The sequence below is a fragment of the Periplaneta americana genome, chromosome 3 (genome assembly GCF_040183065.1).
Source record: "Periplaneta americana isolate PAMFEO1 chromosome 3, P.americana_PAMFEO1_priV1, whole genome shotgun sequence".
Taxonomy (NCBI): Eukaryota; Metazoa; Arthropoda; class Insecta; order Blattodea; family Blattidae; genus Periplaneta; species Periplaneta americana.
In genome coordinates, this window is record NC_091119.1 from 122,403,521 (window position 1) to 122,427,616 (window position 24,096).

Sequence of the window (24,096 nt, forward strand, 5' to 3'; positions counted from 1 at the left end):
ATATCCATCCGAAAACCAGATATATGAGAGAAAATCTTAATTTTGACACATTTTCAAACATACCAGCACAGTACAGGCGCCTTTGATGTAAATCAGGTGCTTGCAGACTGTGATTAACCTGTATGTGGTACGAAAACGTTTTCAATTCATGGATCATTTACTGAACAAACATTCTCTTCGGATTTAATTCCTTAGCTCTCTGTCACTGGATTTACTTAATAGAATGAAACATTATTTCAAAACATAATACCCATATAGGGAAAAAGAAATTTTCTGGGTCATTGGCTAAGAAGAAACTGCCTGCTGAAGGATGCACTGTAATGAATGGCGAACGGGAGAAAGTTCGGGGCAGAAGATGTCAGGTGATACACAACATTAAGATTTAAATTATTTTATGTCGAAACTAAGAGGAAGGCTGAAAATAGAGAAGATTGGAGAATGATGGGATTGCAGTGAAAGACCTGCCCTAGGGCAGAAAATTACGAATGAATTAATAGCCCTGCATCACACTTATGCACTGTCTGTAGCTTTTTTCCTCCTACCATTTCCTTCCTTTAAGTTGACACAGAACTGAATCATTTCTCCTGAATTTACTTACCATGAGTAACCTTGTATGTTTTTTATTTATTTATTAACTTATTTATTCATTTGCTTGTACATTTCCTTACTTATTTACTTAATTGCTTACACATTTCCTTACTTACTTGCGTGCTTATTTGCTTGCCTATTTACTTATTTATTTATTTATTTATTTTTTATTATTTATTCATTTACATGTTTATTTATGTCTGTGTATCAAGGCCTACTCATTTCACTTGCATGATTTGAGTTCCGTATATTGTGGATAGATGGCAGGACTATGACCCATTTTCAATTTGTACACCACTTCAGCGAGCTACGCTGTTCATGATATGTATCTGTGAAGAGTTATGTCGTGTACGAGGGTGAGTGTATGTTAAGTGTTCATGTAAGCGTAGTGTAAGGAATGGGTGAGGATGATGATGGTGAGGAAGGGAGAAGGGGAAACCTGGTGCCGGCACGTAGAAAATTTCTGACCCCGCCGAGAATCGAACCCGGACCGGCTAGTCTGGAGGTAGACGCGCTGCCACAGATCTAACTCGGCGGAATACTTATTTATTAATTTACTTACTTCTTTACTTACCTATTTATTTACTTGCTTATTTTGCTTTCTTGCTTGCTTAGCTTTCATTCCTTGCTTTGTTTGCTTGCTTGCTTTTTTCTGAATACGTTTGCATTCTGAGCACATTATATTACATTAATCTTGGATTCTCTTCTGTCCTGGTCTTCTTCCGCCTAAAGTTATTCTGGACTTGGACGGATAAAGAACGATAGTTCCGTACCCTGTCTGTCACTACAAAGTACAGTATCATTATAGACTACCATAGTCACGAGTTCAAATTGTAGGCTTATTGGTAATTATTTCGAAATATCTTGCAAAAGGAGAAGCTAATCAAGCAAGACGAGCTGATAGTGATGATGACTACTGTACGATGATGACGATGATAGTTAATAAGGAGGCACCAAATAACAGAACAATGTTAGCTGTCGTTGACAAGTGCTATCATACGAGACCAGTCTTATGTCAACGAAAGGGGACAATAAGGCACCCAAGAATCGTCACCACAAACGGAAATCACGGTGGACTTCTCCAACATTGTTATATTCCCCAAAGCGTAGTCTGCGATGAACATCACTGAAACTTGGTTTGAGCGATAGGTCTGTTCGGCGGATGTTTAAAGAGGTGGGTGGATTTGCATACCGCATTCAAGTTGCTCAGCGTCTAACAGAAAGGGATGAGCGAGCCCGATTACAGTATTGTAGCCGAGTGCTGTCCATGACGTATCAGAATCCAGATTTCTTCTGCAACATGTGGTTTTGAGATGAAAGCCATATTTTTTCACCTTGATGGCTACTGTATATCAACCGACAAACAACTCTTTTCTTAGGGTTTGAAAGGCCTGATGTCGTTATAGGCTATAGAAACCACTGCACAGTGCGCGAGTTACGATTTGGTGCGCCGTGTCCGGTCATGGAATATTGGGCCCTTATTTCGTAGAGGATGCTGCACAGAATCCAAAAACAGTAAACCAGGTACTCTACAAGGATCTCATTATTACCCCATTCGTGCGGGATTTGCGCTGTTTTTGTCGCGCCAGAAACTTACCCCTACAACGACAATGGATGCAGCAAAATGGAGCTACAGCCCACACAGTGAGGGAGGCACTTGTCCTTCTGCAACGACACTTTCGAGATCGTCTAATTTCTCGTGAAACTCCATTCAACTTCCTGCTTCCCGGAACTCACATGGGAAATGTTGAAAGAATCAGTTTCCAATACAGATGATCTACCTACAAATATTCCTGAATTACGCGAGAATATAAGATCATTTTTTGTGTCCTTAGAGCAACCTTTGTTCATCAATATGTTCAATAATCTTGAGAAACGTTATGAACAATGTGTGGCACGTGATGTACACATTTTGAACACATAGACCTATTGTACCAACGCAATTAAATAACATTTCAGTGTCGTTTGTTTTGCCACATAACTTATTGTATGTTCTCCATGGTTAATTTCTTACAGTCGTCTCTGTGCAGTCCCTTGTGAACAGAGAAACTTCTTTCGACGTCACAAGAAGTTATTGGAACTAACTTCATGTTTCATAGTAGATCGCTGCTTCGACGCAGGTGTCCTACCTGGTCAGCATTGGCTTGGGCAGTAGAAGAACATTTGGTAACATGTTCTTGAATAGCAATACACGTGAAGGCGCCTTCATAAACGCCTTCTTCGTCGTTGTAACAACTTTTTTTTTCACATCAGAATGTTGCAACCGATTTTCTCTCTCCTTCTAGGACTAATGTGGAACTAATTTGCAGATCACTGTTCGTCTGTAAGAGATATTTTACAGCAATTTTGGCATTTTTGTATTTTAGTACCGGTAATTTTATTTTAAATACACGCAATAAATTAAAAAGGAGCTTTTTAGACCAAACATAGCTTTTATGCATTTATGGGAGTTTATGGTCCATAGGCTATAGAAGTTTTAGGACCTATAGAATTTTAATAGAGAAATCCTGTGTACATGAAACTTAGAGATATTTAAGTAACATACGTCTAGGACGTAGGAAACAAAGTAGATGAGGAACTACAAATCTGTTTTCTGGTCGTAATTAATCCGTGTTTGCCCCAAGAAACTGTTGAGAGGATCTTTCTTGCCGAGTTTTTAACATACTGGTACTGTAAAATTACTTAGGGGGAGGAAGAAAACCTAAGTTTTTCCATTCTTTGATTGTTCTTTTGTTTCTGTATCGTATTGATGGATCCATATTTCGTCCAATGCAGTACGATGCAAAAATAATCGGAAATTGTCACTCTAAGGCGTTTCTGATCAGCTTTCAGATTTTAGGGAATCATTTAGCAGATAATTTTTTCATACCCAAATCATGATGTACAAAATCATGTTATAGGAGATTTTTTTTTTTTTTTTTAATGTTTGGTATACTTTTGTACACAATTCGTCTATCCTCTAAAATCATGTTATGCAAGGCATCGATTTTCCTGTAGTGGTCACAGAAACAGTGTTGTTCATCTTTGATCTCCGTTCTTACTTTCTTTGGTTCCGTAATCCAGTGTTTTATGGTGGCGTGCGAAGACCAATGATCCCGAGTGTATTCACTATATCCGCATAAATTTCCTTGCGGACAATCCTTTTGCAAATAGGTACTTTATCACTGACCGATACTAAATTTTATCAAAACTGATCTTTTATATGTGACATTTCTTTAAGAATTCACAATACAGAATCAGCTAAACATTGTATCACCAAACATGGAATAATTATATTTATGAACCAACATAGCTACTTTTTTCCACGGTAGTCACTTTACGTTTTTGTTCGTCACGAAGGTCCAAGGCTAAAAATATATAGGATGGAAGTTACATAACTATCCAAGAGTAACTATACAATATATCAATGCCTGTTAGTAATGTGGGACGCTACGTAAAAATTACTCCAAAAAATATGCAAAATATTTACAATATTATTATTATTATTATTATTATTATTATTAGTAGTAGTAGTAGTAGTAGTAGTAGTAGTAGTAGTAGTAGTAGTAGTAGTAGTAGTAGCAGGAGCAGGAGCAGGAGCAGCAGCAGTATTGTTTGTATTATTATTATTATTATTATTATTATTATTATTATTATTAGAAGTAGTAGCAGCAGGAGCAGCAGCAGGGGCAGCAGCAGTATTGTTTGTATTGTTGTTATTATTATTATTATTATTATTATTATTATTATTATTATTATTATTAGAAGTAGTAGTAGTAGTAGCAGGAGCAGCAGCAGGGGCAGCAGCAGTATTGTTTGTATTATTATTATTATTATTATTATTATTATTATTATTAGAAGTAGTAGCAGCAGGAGCAGCAGCAGGGGCAGCAGCAGTATTGTTTGTATTGTTGTTGTTGTTATTATTATTATTATTATTATTATTATTATTATTATTATTATTATTTTAAGTTTCCTTTGTAAATTTCACAGTGTAGAATCGGTTACTTTTTATTCCAAACGTGTAACTATCAAATAACATGGTAACTGGTAACCGCTTTCGCTTATATTAACAACTAGCCGTACCCGTGCGCTCCGCTGCACCCGTTAGAAATAAATATAAAGTAATTTTAAAATAGGACATTTGATCCAGGGAACATTCTTGTTTGATATAAGGATAAATCGTTTATATGTTACTTAATTTAAATTGTATTTGCATAATTAAAATGTGATCATTTTGATCCAGAGACCACTCATTTGGTCATAAAAATTATTTTAAGGTAATACAGGAAACGAATGTACAGAATACCCTATCAAGTTTTCTGTACATAAGAAGCTATTTTAATCTTACCTGTCCTCGATTCACTCAGAAGTTACTGTAATAACATTATAGCATTATGTCCATCTAGAGAAACTACACTTTCCAATGGTGAATTAATAATTAATTATACAAATCAGTTAATTTAGTTTCTGATATTACTTCATACAAACACAGAAACATTATCTGTAGGCCATCTTTCATAGCTTTCGATTGTTGCTGTCCAAGGCCCCTTATAGACGAAGTCATTTGTTTTTTAATTCATTACATGGCCTTAGATGACAGTTATTTTAATTTTAAAACTCATTTATCTCATTAAATATCAGTCCTATAAAAATTTTCCAAGGAATAAAACTTATCGAAAATTCTTTTTAAAGAAACTTTTGTTATGTAACATTTTTCACAAAAATCAATAATAAGCGAGATATTTCGATTTATTTAATTCAGGCCCCCTTATAACCCCCCTTTTAAATAATGTATTTTGAATGCAATATAGCCTAAAATGTAAGTTACAACGAACTTAATTTATATTCCAATTTTCATCGAAATCCATTCAGCCATTATCGCGTGAAAAGGTAACAAACATACAGACAGACAGACATACAAACAAAAATTTCAAAAAAGCGATTTCCGGTTTCAGGGTGGTTAATTGTATATGTTAGGACCAATTATTTTTGGAAAATCGAAAATTACCAGAAAAATTTCGGCTACAGATTTATTATTAGTATAGATGAAGATCAAAGAGTAACTATACAATAATATGAATGCCTCTTAGTAATGTGAGATGCTGCGTGAAAGGTTACTCCAATAAATGCGTAAAATGTTTTACATTATTATCACTATTATTATTATTATTATTATTATTATTATTATTATTATTATTATTAGTATTATTATTATTAGTATTAGTAGTAGTAGTAGTAGTAGTGTTTGCATTACTATTTATTATGTCCTAACAGCGATTAACAACCAGTTACCTTTTACCTGTCGGCGATATGATTTAGAAATTATTAATGAATGTGTTTGGATTGAAATTAAAATGGCTGATGGTATTAATTTATTAATTGGAAATCATTACTTCCCACCTGATTTCGGTCATAATCACTTAAAATCTTACCTCAATTTTCTTGAAAAAAACCTTGATACTCATAATTTTAGAATAGTAATTATTGGTGATTTCAATTGTCCTGGTATGGATTGGTCAACTGGTTTTAATCTTAATGATATTCATTACTACTCTAAAATTAAGTCCAGTGATTTATATTCCTCGTCTTGCCTTCTGGGATTAACCAAATTAATTTTACTGTCTCAAGTAAAAATCTACTTGATCTTGTCTTTACTAATATTATTAATAGTACAGTAAAACTAGCCAATCATTCTCTAGTTTTGGAGGATTCTTATCATCCATCTATCTCCATTAATCTTGAAGTGTATTTGTCGCTACCTGATCACTGCCAATCTAGTACCTTCATAAATTATTCTCAAGGTGATTACTTGAAACTCTATTCCACTCTATACAATCATGATTGGAATTCCATATATCAAACTACTGATGTTAACGTTGCTGCTAACGCGTTATCCCAGATTATGAACAAAGCTATTTCTCTTGCTGTTCCTGTCACTTTCGTAAAAAAATCGCACTATCCTAAATGGTTTTCAAATACCTTGCGTATACTTATTAGGAAAAAGAACAAAGCACCTAGAAATTTTAAGAAATTCAAAACTGATCACCATTATCAAATTTTTTCCAATTACAGAAAACAAGTTAAAGCTATGATTAAATCTGACAAATTTAAATGGTTACAATCCATTGATGAAAATTTGAAGAATGAACCTAATAAATTTTGGAAATACGTAGAATCTTTTCGTAAATCCAATAATTATCCCACCGAATTATTAATAAATGGGATTCACATTACTGATCAGCAAGAAATTGCTAATGCATTTGCTAATCAATTCAAATCGATTCAAAAACAGCCTAATTCTAATCTCTGTTTGTTGGAGTATAATTCTACTGACTTCTTATCCTTACCTAAAATTACAGTTGAAGACGTTTCATTAGCCATAAAAAAGCTTAAACCTAATAAATCAAAGGGCACTGATGGCATTCCTAATTTTAATATTAAGGGATGTTCTAATATTCTAATACCCGTTTTAACCTTTATATTTAATTTAAGTTTATTAACCGGTACATACCCTATGCTTTGCAAAGAAGCATCCGTTATTCCTATCTTTAAGAATGGTAAAAAAAATGTTGTTTCCAATTATAGACCTATCTCAATATTAAACAATTTCTCAAAAATTTTTGAAAAAATAATCCACAAACATGTTTCATTTTATGTTAAGAATAAAATTAATTCAGCACAACATGGTTTTACTAAAGGTAAATCAACAACTACAAACTTAGTATCCTACCTTAATCTTGTTATGCCTGTTGTTGAAACCCAAGGTCAAATTGACTCAATTTATATCGACTTTAGCAAAGCGTTTGATGTTGTACCTCACAATATTCTGATAAATAAATTTAAAAAACTTTGGTCTCTCTTCTAACTACGTGAGCTGGTTTGAAAACTATTTAACTAATAGACAATGTTGTGTTCGTCTTGGTGATTCTCTCTCGGACCCATTTAATTGTTTATGTGGAGTTCCCCAAGGATCTACATTGGGCCCTCTATTATTTTTATTATTTATTGATGACATATGTAAAAGAATAAGTTCAAACTACCTGTTATTTGCTGATGATCTCAAAATCTTTCGCTCAATAAATAGTTCTGCCGATTGCCAAACTCTTCAAAATGATATTAACTCCATTGAACTTTGGTCTGACATTAATGGAATGAAAATTAATGAAACAAAAACTTTTGTCATTTCGTACTCTCGAAAAACTACTTCCATAAAATTTAATTATTCTCTTAATAACGCCTGTATTATTAGGAAAAATTCTATAAAAGATCTTGGTGTACTACTCGATTCTAAATTATACTTTCACGATCATGTTCAATATATTTATAATCATTCAATAAGAATGCTTGGTTTAATAAGGTCTATAACCTATTCTTTTTCTACTCCTGAGTCACTATTAATTCTATACTTTACTTTGGTTCGCTCTAAACTTGAATATGCATCTGTAGCCTGGAATTCCATTACTTCAACCGATTCGGTTAAATTGGAAAATATTCAAAGAAAATTTATTTCCTTATGTGCTTTTCGATATATACCCAATTCCACTGACTTTAACTATGATATTACCTGTAAATATTTTAACTGTTGTAGCCTTTATGCTAGACGTCTAAATCTTGATTATCAATTTTTTTGCAAAGTTATCAAGGGCGATATTGATTGTGAGTCTATCATAAACAATATCAGCCTTCGTATTCCTACAAAAGGTTTAAGATTTCAAAAAAATTTTTATAACCGAAATTCAAAATCACTTTCTCCAGTCTGTAGATGCATAAAATATACCAATTTGCATGGGCACAATTTAGATCCTTTTAAGATTTAGTTTCGTTTTGATTATTAGTTTTTACTGTTTGTACTCAATTGTATTCATGTATGTTTTTGTTATTTAAGATATTATTTATTTTTGTTTTGCACCTTTGTATCTTCTGTTTGTGTATTGTGCTGAACTATAATTGGCCTCTGGCTGTTGTTCAGCACACAAATATTAATAATAAATAAAAATAAATAAATAAATAAATAAATAAATTATTATTATTATTATTAATAAATAAAATAAATTATTATTATTATGTGAATGTAAATAAAGTTTACAGTGAAATTTTATGTTAACTCTATGTTTTAATTAGGCGTTATATGCAAAATATGTGAAGAGCATTTAAACTTGCTTCCAAAATATTATTTTCATAGACGATTTAATAACTTTTTGTGTGCGTAAACTGAATATAAATCAATCTCTGGATCTTTGGGATACTTTTACATCTTTCTTTCATGAAATAAGGGATAATGTTATGAGTTTTTGCTAGAATTTTATTTAATAATTATGAAATATTGGGAGTAAAGTAACTTCAATGTAGAAGTTGCCATAAGTGTATGTTTAAAATATTGACCCTTAATTAAAATAGGCCTATAGTTACTGAAGAAAACTGAAAAAGCAAGACCACCTTAGCGATATACGGCTCTAGGACTGAACCCAGAACTAGCAGTAACTACTTAACTGGAATGTTATTTCGCACCTGGCCCGCAGCTTTATAATGTGTTCCAATTCACTTCGCGAGACGAGATGCTGCAAGTGTTCTGAATTATCTCAAACGGAGATGAAAGCAGCACTCAGTTATTACGAACTCATTCATAAAGGAATAAATAGTACCTATCATAAATTGTGTACAATATGAAGTTTGTTTTCGAAGCTAAATACAGAAGTTTCATTAATATTATTATGCTTCAGAGACGTTTTGAAATGTACTTTGTATCTTGTATATGTCCATCTCAATCTGCAGACGTTCGCTTTTCAAGAGGCTTACAGTGAATTCTTTTTTGGCCCAACACTTGTAGGTTGACACCACTGTGAGTGACGCAATTGTTATCTGTTCACACATATTGCTGCTCGCCGCGGAATCAGTCATTGCACCCGCCCGCGATCGATGGTACGATGGATGATGTCCCAAACTCCCAAAACAGCTGAGATGCAGGCCTCGGTTACCAACCTCGCCTCCCTACCAAGAGGTGAATGACTGAAATGTCAAAGTTGCGTGACGTCACGACTTGAAGCACCGCCTCCTAAACCAGCGCGGCGAGGCGCCAGATTCAGAACTCAGCATCCCTGTTTGGTCCGGAATACCGCGAAAATACTTTTAACTTAGTTTAGAAAAGCTATACCTTAGTTCTCTATACTAATATTGTTTCTGCAATAGATAAATGACAAATGTCGATACGAATATGTTTTTCTAGCTTAAGTTTTTGTAGCGACGATCTTTAGAGCCGGTGAAAGGTGACGTCACAGTTACGCCACAAGTTGCTCTCCGTGATCGTTCGGGAATCCTCGGCTCCGCCTTGCAAGTTTGTATCGGCTACGAACATCGGCCAGTGATCCTGCATGCCTCATGCCGTGTGTGTGGTGAGGTTTTAAGTGAATTTCCGTGCTTTCGTTTCTATGTGCTGGAATTTTTTTAACCCTCTGTAATATCTGTGTGTGTGACAGTTTAACTAAAAGAGTGACAACGTTTTGATTGACGAGTGAAGTGTATTTTGGTGGTCTGTCTACTGCGGATACCAGGGTAAGTAAAAGACAAATCCCCCCTCCTCTCTTCATCGTAGGTTCGGTCTTGTGTTGTTTTGGTGTCAATGACCTTGGTGCTGAGGTGAACTGAACAGGCACTTGTCAAGGGGTGCCGATGGTTCATATAACCTGCTAAATGATTACAATGATAAATTTTCACACCATTATTCGTGTATTTATGTTTTGTAAGAGATAAGTCATGCTTATTTTAAGCCACCTTCCCACGCTGGTTACAACACTCCTTTAACAAGACGCGCAGTAACCTAAAAAGGGTTAACATTTTTAGTACTTAATGTAGTTTGGGTTAATACACTCCATACCTCTTCTAAAATAAACTTGGCATTTCCTATATCGTGAACAACAAACATTTGCCGATCAAGAAACGTATCATTTTAATCTAGCATTTTGGCATTAGTGAACAAGAGTTTCGTTTTCTTTAGCGATATTATTACGTCCAAGGGTCATTAATGAAATGAGACATTGCTATAAAGATGCATGAAAAAATATTTAAGACTTAACGATATTTTCTGTTGTCTTTTGTTAAGGCGTAATACTCTTTTATTGAACTGAGCTTGTTTCCATGAAGATTTTTAACGATTGATGTCAAGACTGAATGCGGAAGACTTAACTTTTCATTCACCACTTTTAACGTTTTGAGTTGTGCATACGAGAACATAATATCTTATCTAAAAATATGTGCTGAACTTTCAGAATGTCTGAAGTGTGAATAAGTCTTTACTTTCACTCGTGTAGAAATGTTCAATGGGAGAAAATTCTCTCTGTGTGTCTCTGAGAGATCGAAAGTTCTAAACGGTGAAATTCAAAATAATCTGAAGTTGACTGTCGTCGAGTGGAAAACATCAACGTCACAAGAAGTTGAATTCATGGGTCAGAGAGACTATACAGGTTCAGTGGCTAGTTAAATAGTTGCGTCCAATCAAAAATGTTCGATTAATTTTTATAAAAACCTGTGGCATACATGAATTTGCTTTTCCGCAATGTTTCGTATTCTAATTTTATGGAAAGTATATTTTGATAGGAGATTATAAAGTTAAAGCTATGGTTAGTTTTAGACACCCAAGCTCGCTTATAGATATTAGTAATGATTCCAAAGAAGAAATTAAGAAACGTAAATCAGCTTACAATAGCTACGGGGCACCGGAAAATATTAAAGTTATATTATTTGAAGAATAATTAAACCTGTCCTAACGGATAAAAAAGTGGATTTGAGGGAAAACTGATCAAAACCTGTCAGTATTTTTAAAACAAACATTGAGAGTCATACTTGTGCCAGTTGATATAAATGGAAAGTGTTGAATACTATATAACAGGTAGTTATATGACTGACATATGTAAATATATCCGAAAAGTATTTTTATTTACAATAGGTAACAACCAAATAATGTAGCAAAGGGTAACGCCTTTCTTTCATTTGTGGAAAGTCATTAACTAGCTCGTTTTTTATTTCTTAAGCTTTTATAAAAGGAAGGGATATTTTATTTTATTAAAAGTACAGTTCCCACTTTTTTCTTATTAGTACCTGCAGTACACAATTATTCATTTTTAATCTTAAACTCAGGGGGGGACAATTGCCCTCCTGCCCCCAAATGACGTCTCTGATAAAACAAATAAGAGATTTGTAACTTATAGCAAGGAGGAAACCCCACCTCAACATTTTTATCAATTCGAACACTACTAAAAAGTCCCTAAAATTGAAGACAAAAGATCCAAAGCATGACCAAAACTTGGATGGCAAGACGGGATAATTAAAGATAATAAACTCTTTGGAAAAACGAATTGGCGAGCATTGGCACTGAATTGAGAAGCTTGTCAGGCATTTCGAAAGAAGACTATGACTCTAAAAGGGCTGTGATGCAAACAGCGAAACAATTTGGTAGCAATATTTTAACAAATATACTTACGCCTCAATATATGGGGGGGGGGGACGACTTTTGTGTATTAGTCTGTCCCTAACAAATTATATTGTGTATATATATATATATATATATATGTATATATATGTGTATATATATATATATATATGTATATATGTGTATATATATATATATCCCCCCCCCCGAAATGAGAACACCCTTGAGTTATGAATGTTGTGATAAAGATAAATAGCTGTTACAAAATAACAGTAATAGTTGTTTAGTCAACTGTCCGAAGGCAGATTTGAACCTCATAAGTGATACCAATAAGGAATCACTCATGAGACAAGTAAGACAGGAGATAATGGGGTAGGATGGCCAGTTTCTTCCCTCACCCCATTGCATACATTGCTGACTAGTAACATATTATTATACTAATCAGACTTCAGATGTATACAAACAATAGCACTCATAAAAATAACACCCCAGCTTCAAGAAGTGGGCATTTATACCCGTTCTGTTCCCATGTTTGTAAGGATTATAAACTAACATTGTACATCCACACGCAGCTGGGACTTCTTGACTATGTGGTGAGCACAGCCGATATCGTTAAGAGAACACAGTACAAATACAAAACACGGATCATAAGCTCAGTATGTAGGAAAGAAAAAATAAATCACCATTTCTTAAGGGAAAATGAATGTGGGTCCGCTAGATTTATAAACGCCACAGCGGAAAAATGAGGATGATGATGGTGGTGATTATGATTATGATGGCAATAATAATAATAATAATAATAATAATAATGATTATGAAATACGAGTATATTCATCTTACGTCCCCACCTCGCACCGTAGCTGCATGGTCTAAGGCGGCATGCCTTGAACTAGCAGTATGGAATGAGTACTGATTCGAGTCCTTATGGGGAAAATATTTGCTCATAAAGTTTCGGCCATTGCATGGGACCGCTGCCCACCCAGATAAATTTGGGGAGCTACAAAGAATAGCTTTCGGTTTCGTAAATCAGCTTACATCGGCTGGTAGGATCATCGTGCTGACTACATGTTAACCCCGTACTTGTTGGTTGATTGTTCACCTTTGCTGAGGCATGTGGACGTGATGCCAGAAGTCGACTGTTCGGCCTTGTCCCTTTATGGGCTGTTGCACCATGGACGAGTATTCATCTTATTTCGGTTTCCATTGGAAATACTATGGCAGGTCTGGGCGTTATTAACTCGATTGAGTCATTGCAATCACTACTTAACTCCCCACTCCACCTTCAACCTTTTCAACCTTTTTTCAACGTGTGGCACACTGAAGTTTCAATTTAAAATCCCGCGGCGCACTCATGTAAACTAAACCAGTGGTTCCTAGCTAGGATTTTTTTTTTCATAGAAACAAGTAAAATAGAATTTTTTTTAGGTTCATAATGGCGGACATGGTTGCAGTTGGAGTTTTTCTCGGGGTTTTCTCGTTTCTTCATATTAGACATCTACATCATTCCGTCAACATCTCTCCATTCCGTCATCATTTCCACAGCATTCCCCGAATGCCGGTGGCGACGCACAGCCTAGGGACGAGTGGGGTTTAGGCCTACTACTCGAAACCTGGATACGCAGCAAACCTTAGTGTGGTCAGCCGGTGTGTGTTAGCTTGCGGGTCAGGGCAATAGATCTAATAAGGTCGCAGTGATGGGACGTAGTGCCCTCTCCCTTAAATTCAAATAAATGAGCCTATGGTTCGATTTATACATTATTACAAAACGAACAGAGACAGCTGCTTACATCTTATGCTTGTCCAGCAAAATGTTATTCCATCATTGCTCTCTTCGCCATAACACATAAGATTTTTTAATAACTTCAGTATTGTAAGCATTCAGTCAAATAAGGCTATTCATAAAATATGCGAAATGTCCAACTGTAAAAAAATTCTTCAAATGAAAATGTTTTAATTATAATAAAGATAATGTAAATAATATTATGTTGGTATTTCGTCTGTATAATGAATGTAGTGTAACCGGGGTCTGGTCTAAGCCTATAGAAAACCCATAGTGTACAGTACAGTGAAGTAAGCTGTTATGCAAAAATAATATTTAACATAGTATTGTGGTGGTGGTGGTGGTGGTGGTGGTGGTGGTGGTGGTGGTGATAAATACATGTAACACAATACATATCTATATATTTTTGTCCAATGTCAGGGTCCTTAACTCGCCGTAATTTACCCCAACTCTCTGAGCGGATTGTAGATTTCGCTAGTGTCGAGAAGCGTAGACTACTTCGTTCGTCAGAGACCATACAGAGTGCACAGTGTATTATTATTAAATATCCACTAGAAGAACCCTATTTTACAACAACGTATCCTACGGTTTTAGTTAAAGAAGAAAAATGACAAATTGCATCTATACACCGAAATAATACAGAGACATTTCTGTGTAGTATAATGCACTGTAATATTATTACATAATGTTATATAATATTGTGTAGGCCCTATAGATGTAAGTTCCTGGTGTTTTTTTAGTAGGTTATTTTACGACGCTGTATCAACATCTCAGGTTATTTAGCGTCTGAATGATATGAAGGTGATAATGACGGTGAAATGAGTCCGGGGTCCAGCACCGAAAGTTACCCAGCATTTGCTCATATTGGGTTGAGGGAAAAACCCCGGAAAAAACCTCAACCAGGTAACTTGCCCCGACCGGGAATCGAACCCTGGCCACCTGGTTTCGCGGCCAGACGCGCTAGCCGTTACTCCACAGGTGTGGACTCCTGGTGTTCCCTTGAGGGATTTTTGGTAGTGTGCGCCAGTGGTCTCCTAATACTTAAATCCAAGTTAAACCTAAGGAGAACACAAACACCCAGGCCGTACATACCAAGAAACAATTCCTTGGCAGAGTCGGGAATCAAACTCGAAACCTCCTGGTTAGGAGCCAACATCGCTGACCACTAGATTAAGAGGCTGACCTATATCACACATCGTCGTTGTTCCTGCAGTAACTCCTATGTGCAAAATATAAAATTTTTCAGTAAGAAGAAAAACACATTTATTCATTCTATGGCAGTAGTACATAGGGCACTGTGAATTCTTAAATTTTCGAAATAAAGAAATATAATTACATATAGGAGATTTTATTATTTGCTGTATCACTGTTTAATAGAGCAAAAATCTCAAAATCGATAAATATGTCACATAGGAGTTATTGCAGGAACAACGACGACGTATAACTTGTAATTAAATATATAGGCCTATTATTCTAAAAGATTTTATATGTCATTTTACCACACTATAATTGCAGTATACATACTAGGCCTATATTGTTTATACAGTACTTCTGTTTATTTGCTTTCACTGTCTATAGCTGCGCTACTGGCTTCCGTCTTACGGTCCTCAGTATATTCTTAGTCACTCGTCATTACCACTAATTTTGTTATTACATTAGAAATAAAACTAAAATTCATAGCTTTATTTCAAATCGTTCTACACGAAGTGTTACATCGTAAGGTTTGCTAGGTCAGAACATGTCGCTTTTTGCAACGCTTTTTGTCTTTTATAGTACATTTTCAATCTCCCTAAATTATCTAAAATGATTAAGCGCTGTAGGGAGACTAATGACTCTTGGCAAATTCTATGCAAGCCTTTTTTATGTGTTGGCATTATTGATGAAATATTATGTTGTATTGTACAACTAGAATCACACGATCACCACAAAAGAAATGGTAAGTGGCAGACTGGAGGGGAGAACTTGACTAGCAAGGGATAGAGTGAATCCAATTCGATTGTTTCTCTAGTTTTAATGTTGTCTCAGGCTTCGACGTACTGCGCGAGCCGTGTAAGAGAAACTGAAACATAACTGAGAGAGTAAAATGCCGCTTAGCAGAAAGTAAAGTGGGCGCGCTGTACAATATCATGCAACGTATAATAACATAATATTTTATTAGATTATATTTGTAGTACTTTATGCTATATTGTTTTTACATGTATTAGTACGTATTACAATTTAATGATTTCATGCAATGCAGAAATAGGCAAATTTAAATACATAACTTCTGAATAAAGATTATGCAACTTGTATATTTAATTGGTATTCCAGCATTCAAGAGCATAAGTACAATATAACGAGTGTGGCAACCGATGTCAAGAAATCGATGTGCAGGCTGTCAATGCGTGTGTTCATTGTTTACCCGCTGCGCAGCATTCATTGTGCTCGGTGCTGTTACAGGAGCACGCCCAAAAACTGAGAACAGTAGTAATGTACTCGTGCCTTGTATAGTGGAATATTAAGCTTCGGATACAACGCAGTGTTCTAAACTTCCGCAGTTCAATTTTGTGCTTCTATAGTTGCACTAGTTAAGTATTGTTATATAAAATTGTTTTCTCCCCTTCAGCGATGGATAATTTGATTTCTTACAATTGACAAAAGGGCTCCATCTTAATACGAGTAGGCCATAAAGTATCTTGAATGTGCTACACCATGTCACGTGTATCTACGTTATTCCAGGGTAGAAAAAATGATAATGGTGATTACAATTGTTATTGAACAAATGTTGGAAAACTAGAAGGAGAATGGATGTAACTGTGAAAAGCTCCCAATGATCGTCTTTGTCGAACACAAATTCCACTCGTTTTCGTAGACATTTTAACATTCCTCCTCAAAGTGAGAAACCGAAGTAACAGAGTAATAACACAGTCACGAAGCTCAATATGTAGTAAATATGCATCCATAGATAGTTGCTAATCACTAGGATCGTTAATATCGCCTCATTAAAGACAATGCGAAATAGTACCGGCACAGTCTATTGTTCCTAGCACCCTCACAACTCAAGCTTCGTGACTGTATATACTAGACTGTGGTAATATGCTATGTTATGTATGTATGTATGCATGTCTATAGTGAAGTTTTTCATTCAATGACAAAATTATTATTATTATTATTATTATTATTATTATTATTATTATGTAAAAAATATGGTTTATTTAACGACGCTCGCAACTGCAGAGGATATATCAGCGTCGCCGGTGTGCCGGAATTTTGTCCCGCAGGAGTTCTTTTATATGCCATCGACCTGGACCGGGATCGAACCCGCAACCTCGAGCATAGAAGGCCAGCGCTATACCAACTTCGCTACTTAGGCCGACTGTATGTGTGTATGTTGTATGCGTGCATATGCAGGATATTGACAAGTCTTTGCATTAAGAGTCATTTCAACTCTATAGATATTAAGGAATTAAATAAGGTTTTAACGGAACAAAGCTGATGTGAGAGTGATAGGAGAAACGAAGATTGTGCAATAAGATGCGCTCCATAGTAATTCTGTTCACAAAAATCTCCCAGAAGCAGACTAAATCATTACTTGCTTTGGTTTGCGTGCGCTCGTATTTGTAGCTGTTTGTGTTAAAGCGCGCGTGTGCATGTGGGTCGCGCGTCCGCTCACTGATAAATTTGCCTGCGTTATAATCTGTTTGAATTTTCGTAACTGTGGACAGAATTTTATCTGTAAGCAGAATTTAAGTAAATTGGATAATATAAAAGGTACATTTTTTTTTTTTTCACGGACATCGCAACAATACAAGAGTGCGGTTCTGTAGCGAAGAATTCGCAACATTTTGTTTTCAAAGCACAGTCACTAACATTAGCCTATAAGAAGTTAAAGGCTTGCCATCTAATGTAAGAGAAATTTGTGAGTTTTTTTTGTGGATATGGTGTAGTAGAGACTGTACGTGTAGAGAACATATTTTAACAACAGTGTTGTTTGTATCCAGGTTTTTAACAGAAACTTTAAGCATTTAGGAAATTTGGGGGCTATGTAACAAGGAAATTATTTTCTATATGCCACTGTTCCAGCGTAATTTCACATCAAGATTTTGATTTTTATCTGTCTTCAATTTTGCGCGATATAAAAGAGGTCAGGCCCAGCCGTGTACCAGTATCAGTCATATCATGTTAGTCTAGACCAGGCCTGTCGTGTCGGTTCAGTCTATAATCGTGTCAGTCCAGTTCAGTCCGATCCAGTCCAGTCATGTCAGTTGGTCGACTCGACTTCTCCGAACAATGGAATCTGTTGTTAGATTATGGACAGATCCGCTTAACAGTCTCCGTGAATTGAAGAGAGACTTTGAATAAGCAATTACCATTACCATGCAGGAGATTTAGACTATTGTTGTACGACGTCGAATGCCGGAAACAAAACTGAATAAATTCAAAACCGGATATTTCGTCACGCCTAGAATGGAGGCAGATCTGTTCTTCTGTGCAGACTTTACAGGCATGTTATTGAAGACTTCTGTATATGAACACAATGTAAACAAATTCTGGCAGGCAGGGCGAGAGAATTTTAAAAATAGAGTGGTAGGAAGTTTAATGTACTGGCTCGGTGAGGAAGCGTCTTGCGGGTGGCATAGCGCAGCCTTGAAGGGAGGTCGTGGCCGCCTGTGACCCAGTCAGTGTCAGCCTCTACGGACAGCGTTGGCGAATTTCACGTGCCTATAGAACGTGTCGATTTGCGATCTACTGTACGTGTGTTATGTGTGGGCATTAACAGAACAAGTATAATTCGAAACGCGCCTATTGACTTAACAGTTCAGCTTTTTTAAGGCATTATTCGTTATACATTATATAGGTAAGAACAAATCCAGTTACAGTGCAGGAACTCTCCAAACATACGATTTTCTATTCGCAGCGCACTCCGCCATTTCCTTCTGGGAACTTTCAACAGCTGACAGTGAAATATGACCGTAAATTTACCGAAAGTCTTTCCGGTTTAAACATTTAGGGAAAAATTAGATGTATATTTCTATGTTTTCCGAATAAGTCCACCGAGTTAGCTCTGTGGCAACGCGTCTGTCTCCAGACTAACCGGCCCGGGTTCGATTCCCGCGGAATTAGAAATTGTCATGTACAATTTATACTTCAAGACTAGGAGAGGTGGCGGTGCACAACTTCTGATCACTAAATTGTGCACCAATATGCCTGGGTTAAATCCCAAATCTCTCCGCAGTGCATATGAAGAGAAGGCTTATGTCACTGTTCCTAGTGATTCGTCCATCGGATGGGGACGTTAAGCCTGGCGGCCCCCTTGGTGCTATTCGACAGGGGTAGGCTACGTGCCGACTCGGGTTTCTCTTCTCCCTTCCTCATCTTCATCATTCCCTACACTACATTTACACGTACACTCACAGTAGTACACGACAAAACTCTTCACAGATACATATCATATATAGCGTGGTCCGCCGAAGTGGTGTAGGTCTTACAATTTGAAAATGAGTCACGGTTCTGCCATCTATCCACAATATCCGGAACCCGAATCACGCAAGTAAAGTGGATACACACATGTTTTCCGAATAAAAATATACCCAGCCTTACATACTTCGAGTCTAATAATAGCTTCAATCGTTACCTGACGCCTTATAAATGATACTAGGTTCGATTCTGGATAGATTTCTGGTAAAAATGAGAGATTTTCGGGCAGGTTATTTAAGAGTACTTAAGTATGTCATTCACACTTCACCATTCCTTCCATATCATCACCGTGCCTATATATTGTTTTTGAATACTCCGTATTATGAAGGCTTATAGTTCAAAAGGGTCGCCATATACTCATAAATACCTGTAAAAGCTTTGTGGGTGTAATGTAGAGGTAAAAATAAAACTAAAATGTTCTATACAACTTTTCCCGCAAATCCTTACTTTCAGAGTTATTACGCATAATGTCCTATCTTGTTAGGCATAAAAAACATGGACCAGTAAAGCCTCCGGATGTGTCATGTTCGCCTACATAGCGACTGCGGTAGATGTTTGTTACTTGTACACCCCACTACAGTTGTTTCTGACTTCATAGGATTTTGTTTACTGTAAGTAGTTATGTTCAGTTTTATGGCGTTGTTGTAGTTCCTACCATCACCACGTCTCGTAAGTACACATTCATTCTGTTGTTAGTTCAGTAGACTTCAGTTGTGTACGATACAATAGATCATGCAGGATCACTTTCTTGACCAGCCAGATCACCAGACCTGGCCCCCTTGGGACCGGCTGAAGGCCCTCGTTTATGCTACTCAAATTCCGAACGTAGCAGAACTACAGCAGCGAAATCAAAATGGCTATGAAATTGTTCGGAATGAGTTGAACGAGGTCTGTAAAACTACAAGATCAGTACATACCTACCTTCAGTAAACAAAGTCCTGTCAGGTCGGAATCAACTGTAGTGAGGTGTACGAATAACAGACATCTAACGCAATCGCTATGTAGGCGAGCATTACACATTCGAAGGCTTTACTGGTCCATGTTTTTGATACCTAGCAAGATAGGACATTTTGCATCATAACTCTAAAAGTGAGGATTTGCGGGAAAAGTTGTATAGAACGTATTAGTTTTGTTTTTACTTCTACATTAAACCCACAACGTTTGTACAGGTATTTATGAATCACCCTGTATTTACAAAATTATAACGGTTTAGAGTGCGCCTTTAGTATACCAGGAGTTTAGGCTCAGTTTCGTTTGCCACATATTATGATATTTTTATAGACTTTCTTTAGTATAGATATGCAAGCTGAGTGAGTAAAGATGGCCACAACCGCTACTTTATTTTGGTTTTCCGCACTTAAGAAAAAGAACACAGATAAATGAATTTTCATGAGGCAATCCGATAACACTGGTAGATGGTTAAGCAGCGAGTATGACCTCACTATTTCATTCTTTCTGTAGTTCGACATAAGCCAGCCCGACACCCACGCAATGTAATCACAGCTGTGGTTGCTTTAACTGCGATTATTAGATTATTCCAGCTTATCTATTGTCCTGTCTACTCTTCTCAGCCGCTCTGTAATGTGGCACATTAACCAGAATTAATATTGATTTGAGCAGCCACCCTCCGTGACTCAGGAGGGGGTGTGTGGTATACAGGTTCATATTTATATATTGGAAAGTAGTGGTCACCTTCGTGGTCTCGAGTAATACCTTTGCGACAAGTGCGAATGGTCACGTGTGAAGTCCAAACAGTATGACCTTATTGTGTGTGATATAGTTCCGAGAAAATAAATCTTGACATTCTTTGGATACATGGAGATTGAGACTAGTCGGCTAGTGGCGTTTTACCTGCGGGAACAGAGGGTGCAGTCTTTTTCTCCTTCGTCATATCCATCATCACGTTCTTCTTCATCTTTATTTCATATTTCCTTATATTTGACATCTTCCTTATCACATTTTTTCACCTCTGTTATCACATTCCTAATCGTTCTTCATTATCATATTCACCATCTTATCACATTATCTTCATCCTTATATTCCTCATTTCCCATCATCTTCTCTATCACATTCCTTATCATTATCATCTTCTCTACCACGTAGCTCATCATCTACAATATCGTATTCGTCATCATCATTATTACATTCGTCATCTTTATTATTACATCTCTAATCAACCGCAATATCACATTCGTCATCATCTTCATTATTGCATATCTCATTATCTCCATTATTACATGCCTCACTATCTTTATTATGACATTCCTCATCTTCATGCAACATTATTGATGATTTATTACTATATTCTACATTTCACTTTAATTATACAATATTAGATTGCTACTAATTCCACAATTTGGGACATCTGGCCGACATCTACGGCTAACCACTAGAATCCAAAATATAAAGCAAAAGGTTAACTTAAAAATAAAATGCAATATGATTTGCAGAGAGAATATAGAACAGTGATAAATTTAAAAATAAAGCACAATTTGATTTCGGAGAAACATGAGATGAAAGTACAATAAAGAGTAACGAAATTAAGTATTTTCTCCAGATCCCTAACTATGATATAGGCCCCTACGAGTAGTTGATATTCCTCATCATATTCCTAGGATTATCATCATCATAATCACCATCACCACCACCACCACCACCGCCACCACCACCATCACCATTTCCAACTTACTCACTGTTTTCATCAACTTTTTTATCATTTTACTTTCATTATGTATTTTATCTCTCAGTTACCTCATCTCTGTCTTCATCTCCCACATCTTGTTCTTCTCCATCTTATTTATTTTTTCCATCTTATTCTTTTCAGACGTACTATTTTGATATTTTACTTCCATTACTTCGTTTTCATGCAAGACGATAACCATCGCCTTTTTCCGTGCCCTTCCTTTTCTCCAGTCTCATCGTCCTTTTTCATTTTCATTGTCTTCTTTTTCCATTTTCTTCACCATTGTCGCTAATATGATCCTCTTCTTCATCTTCACCATCGTTTCTAAGTACATATACATCTTCTTTTCTTTGTTAATCTTCTTTTTCTTCTTCTTCTTCTTCTTCTTCTTCTTCTTCTTCAGTGTTATCATACTCTGTTCTCTCCTAATTACTACTGTGCAATATGTTAATTTTATAAGTATTTTCAGAATATCTATTCTTATATTACTTAAATTGTAATAAAGAAACATTCATTGCTAATCTTATTACTAAGAAATTCATTTCAATCCTACCATCAAACTACACATTGTATTGTATAATGTAAAGAGCGACAAATCTTCACCATAGAGTTCGCTGATCCAAATCGATAGCTTCATATTCGAACATTTTGCTAGGTATTTAAATATTAACACAGTCGTAGTTCGCATCACCATGACGACAGTGTACAGGTTCAGGGGTTTCATCCAGTTAGGTGACTGATTTGATTAAATTAATAAACTATCATAAATGTTCATATAATAATAATAATAATAATAATAATAATAATAATAATAATAATAATAATGATTTATTTTAGCTGGCAGAGTTAAGGCCGTAAGGCCTTCTCTTCCACTCAATCAGCAAAAAGTGTATATACATATGCATGAACTTACAAAGAATTCGACAATTTGATTTAGATGAGAGTTACATGTATACAAGAGTTATTTACGAATTAAACAACAAAATACTATGAACTATTAATTAAACACTGAAATAAACTGTGTAGCAGCATTAAACTAAAATACATAGAATGTTAATATATTTCAAATAATATTAGAAAATGGAAAGAGATTATTATGAGACAATTTTGAAAATACAGCACAATCAGGATGATGTCTAAAGAAAAAAGTAACAATGTAGTCAGTGATAGTTTAAATCAGTATGATTGGAGTGAAATGCTAATAAGGTTATCTTTTAAGCTGTTCTTAAAGGTGTTTGTTGTCTTGCAGCCCCTAATACTTTGTGACAAGGAATTCCATTGACGCGAGGTGGATATTGTAAAAGATGATGAATAACAAGCTGTTGTGTGAAGATAATGTCGGAATGAGCCACAAGAATGGCGAGTTCGAAGAAAAGTAGAAGGCCTATTCTGATACTTATGTTAAGTAAATAGAGTGTAATACCTAATGTATAGGTTTAGGTGCTCGTATTTACGTGCATAGTATACAGTAGCGGGAAAAAGCTTGGAACACCCTCTTGCAAGAACATATTTTTGTTACCTCAGTTATAATTTTACCCTCAGGTATTAGTATGTTAATTAACCTTAGAGACATGTAAAGACAAACGTTTTGAGACATCTTGGAACCTGTTGTCAGCTTTCGTTTAGGAGTTATGCCACTTTTTATGTTTTTCGAAATCCTGATTGTAATGTAACTGTAATATTACTATAAAATTCAGAAGAAATTTATGGTGTCAAATATATGATTTTGTGACATGTAAGAAGTTACTTTATATTATGAAAAAAATATATATATTCACACTGGCTTTCGTGGACAAGAGGTACAAAGTCCGCGTAAAATTTACGTTTATTTCAGGGACGAAAAAGTAATATTTACTTGTCCACACCTGTGGAGTAACGGTTAGCGCATCTAGCCGCGAAACCAGGTGGCCCGGGTTCGATTTCCGGTCGGGGCAATTTACTTGGTTCAGATTTTTTCCGGGGTTTTCCCTCAAGCCAATATGAGCAAATGCTGGGTAACTTTCGGTGCTGGACCCCGGACTCATTTCACCAGCATTATCACCTTCATCTCATTCAGACGCTAAATAACCTGAGATGTTGATAAAGCGTCGTAAAATAACCTACTAAAAATATTTACTTTCATTCCTTTGAACACCAATTTCTAAAATCTAAAATAAGCCTAAGTTTTATGCGTAATTTTAATCT

The 24,096-nt window shown here is 35.8% G+C and overlaps 1 protein-coding gene across 1 annotated transcript in view; it reads left to right on the forward strand.

The window, feature by feature from the left end:
* The first annotated feature begins 9,945 nt into the window (after positions 1-9,945).
* Positions 9,946-24,096, forward strand: part of Eip74EF (Ecdysone-induced protein E74) — a 1,140,187-nt gene continuing 1,126,036 nt past the window's right edge. Inside the window, exon 1 of the mRNA XM_069821505.1 lies at positions 9,946-10,119. The gene's annotated coding sequence lies outside the window, so the exon portion shown is untranslated. The remainder of the gene's footprint in view (positions 10,120-24,096) is intronic.